General features: G+C 40.0%; 1 pseudogene; it reads right to left on the bottom strand.

Annotated features, from left to right (window-relative positions):
• Nucleotides 1–2,195: 2,195 nt before the first annotated feature.
• LOC142838323 (calmodulin pseudogene) lies at nucleotides 2,196–2,718 on the bottom strand (annotated as a pseudogene).
• Nucleotides 2,719–3,406: the final 688 nt, after the last annotated feature.

Genomic DNA, 3,406 nt, shown 5'->3' with positions numbered 1-3,406 from the left:
AGGGACTGTGGACAACCTTATCTTGTTACTGATTTTAGTGCAATAGCTATGAATTTATCTTCGTTCAACTTGATGTTGACTATCAGCTTGCTGTATATTGCCTTTATTATATTTAGCTATGTCACTTGCATTAGTGATCTCTCCAAATCTTTTTTCTTAAAATTAATAGTCTTTCTCACTGGAGAAAAAGGAAAGACTAGTATTACATTTGGAATGGGCATAAATCATAATCTCCTTGTCAGCAAAGCTGATGGTTGTGCTCAAATCCACAACCACAGCCTACTCTACTGGCTCAGAGTCATGGCTTACAAGGTTTTAAAACACAGAGTGCATAGATGCTCCCCTGGTGGTAAAGGCCCCAAAATGTGAAGCTATTTCCTATTTCTACCTTGTCTGAGGGTCAGTGAATTTCAGCTCAAGGTGGTTGTCCTTTTCTTTCTCGAGCAGACGTCCCATCTAGATTTAGATCAGAGAGTTTTGCTTTCTTAAATTTATTGTCAACAAATGTGGCTAATATCCAGACCTTGTATTTTAAGTATCCAGAAGTTGATGTGTTTCTACTTCAAACAAAAGTCTAAGACTCCAAATAAGTTCCTACTTCCTTAGGGCAATAACAATGATTCCACCCATGGAGTGGTTTGAGCATTACTGGCAACAGATGTTTTATTAAGAATATAGCCATAACATGATACCTTGTATCATGTTAATGCATTTTTTTATCTTACTCCTACCTTTTGTGGTCTGGGTATTTTAAGCAAATGGATATTAAATGTGGGCAATTTCAGTATTTACTGGGACTCCCTCCCTGTACTAGTCTATGTTTCTGCTTTATTAATTTTATTCGTGTCTTTGTTTTCCTTAGTTATTTTTTTAATCCCCATGCCCATACCCTGGTAAGTGGCATCATTGTTGAAGCTGATCTCTGACACTTGGCAAGCATTTCTTATTAAAAATTTGTGTGATTTGGTAACAGCCTAGATGTTTATTTCACTCTAGTATAATGCATATAGCACTAAACTCGGGCATGCCATCAGGGCTTCGTTGTCACCATGGGGTTAGAGCACATGAAAGGCAAAGGGCCATTCTACTTCTGAGGCTGTGTCTCAGAGTTGAGAATTCACCTATTCTCTGTATATAATCCCAAGATAAATCAATTTTAAATGTTTGTTTACAGTAAACTGGCTATTGGTAAATTATCCAAGAAACTGTAGAACACATCTGAGGTATTGAGTTTGATTTCTTTCTTTCTTTCTTTCTTTCTTTCTTTCTTTCTTTCTTTCTTTCTTTCTTTCTTCTTATTTATTTTGTTTTTTTTATTGATAAAAGGAGAATAAAGAAAAGAAAGGAAAAAAAAACAAATTTCCACCTCCTCCCAGCCTCCCATTTCCCTCCCCCTCCTCCCATTCTTCTCCCCCTCCTCCCACCCCTCTCCCTTTCCCCCCACTTTTCTCCCCCTCCCTCTCCAGTCCAAAGAGCAGTCAGGGTTCCCTGCCCTGTGGTAAGTCCTAGGTCCTCCCCCCTCCGTCCATATCTAGGAAGGTGAACATCCAAACTGGCTAGGTTCCCACCAAGCCAGCACATTGCGTTGGATCAAAACCACGTGAATTCTGCCTCTCCCAGCCTCCCATTTCCCTCCCCCTCCTCGCACTTCTCTCCCCCTCCCCCCATTCCTCTACCCCTCCCTCTCCAGTCCGAAGAGCAGTCAGAGTTCCCTGCCCTGTGGAAAGTCCAAGGTCCTCCCCCCTCCATTTTGGAAGGTGAGCATCCAAACTGGCTAGGCTCCCACAAAGCCAGAACATGAAGTAGGATCAAAACCCAGTGTCATTGTCCTTGGCTTCTCATCAGCCCTCATTGTCCGCCATGTTCAGAGAGTCCGGTTTTATCCCATGCTTTTTCGGTCCCAGTCCAGCTGGCCTTGGTGATCTCCCAATAGATCAGCCCCACTGTCTCAGTGGGTGGGTGCGCCCCTCACAGTCCTGACTTCCTTGCTCATGTTCTCCCTCCTTCTGCTCCTCATTTGGACCTTGGGAGCTCATTCCGGTGCTCCAATGTGTGAGTATTATACTATAAAACATATGTGGGGGCTTAATCTTTAGGAGACAGGTCCAGAAACCAATGCATGTTGATTTTGTGTGTGTGTAGAAGGTATGTTTGTCCCTTTTCTACATAAAACAAAATGAATAAACTTTTTTCTTTTTCTTTCTTTGTAACAGGTAAGTAAAAGATTTCAATTTGATTCTTCTAGAGGGAAAAGTAATTTAAAATAGGTATTTATTTTGCAGTCATCATCTGCACAAATTTTTTCATAGCTGACTTGTCTTACTCCATCAATATCTGCTTCTCTAAACATATCATCTAATACTTAATTTGTTAGTTTTTCTCCTAAGTTTATTCTGACGTGGTACAGTTCTACTGTGCTGATGTAAGCACTTCCATCCTCGCCAAAGACGAAATGTCACATGGATTTCTTCTTCACTATCTGTATCTTACATTTGACTATACATCATGACCAAGAAATTCAGGAAGTCAATGGCGCTATTCCCATCATCTTCCCCTTTATTGATCATATCTGCAATTCAGCTTCTGTTGGCTTTTGAGCCAGTGACATCATGAAAATCCCAAGTTCCTTTGTTATGATGGTGTCATCGTCATTTTTATTGAATAAGAAGAGACTTTCTTGAATTTGTCAATCTCTTCTTCAGTAAGGAGACAAGCCATAGTGATGGCCAAATAAGAGCACAATAGACAAGGGTGACTACACCAGTGCAGGAGCTGTGACTGCTGAGGTGCATCTGCTAATGATCCTGCCACTAAAGTACTACCTGCTCTGTACTGTGAGTCGTGTGAAATACCCAGGATAGCTAAAACAGTCATGTATAATAAAACAAAAACTTCCAGAAGTATCAGCATATCTGATTTCAAACTCTGCTATGTAGCTATAATAATAAAAACCACATGATAATGGCATTAAAAAAAAGATAGGTGGATCATGGCAATTTAATGAAATACCCCGGCATAAATTCACACACCTATGAATACCTGATTTTTTGGCAAAGAAGCCAAAATGATACAATGGAAATAAGCAAACATCTACAACAAATGGTTGTGGTCTAACTGGATGTCATCATTTAGAATAATGAAAATAGATCCATGTCTATGACTGAGCACAAAACTCAAGTCCAAAAAAACTGATAGAAGAGAAAGTGGAAATAGCCTTGTATGTATTGACATAGGTGGTGTGGGAGGTCCTTCTGTCTATGTGTTGTTTTATTGGTTGATAGGTGAGAAACATAAAGAAATGCTCAATATCCTTTGTTGTTGGAATTCCTCTTGTATGTTCCCGGCTGCTCAGACCTGAAATAACTACACAGAAACTAAGTTATTTGCAATACTGTTTGGCCAATAG

This window comes from Microtus pennsylvanicus, chromosome 1, assembly GCF_037038515.1.
Source record: "Microtus pennsylvanicus isolate mMicPen1 chromosome 1, mMicPen1.hap1, whole genome shotgun sequence".
NCBI classification, from domain to species: Eukaryota; Metazoa; Chordata; class Mammalia; order Rodentia; family Cricetidae; genus Microtus; species Microtus pennsylvanicus.
Note: the sequence above shows the minus strand (reverse complement) of the source record. Positions and strands in the feature narration are given on the sequence as shown.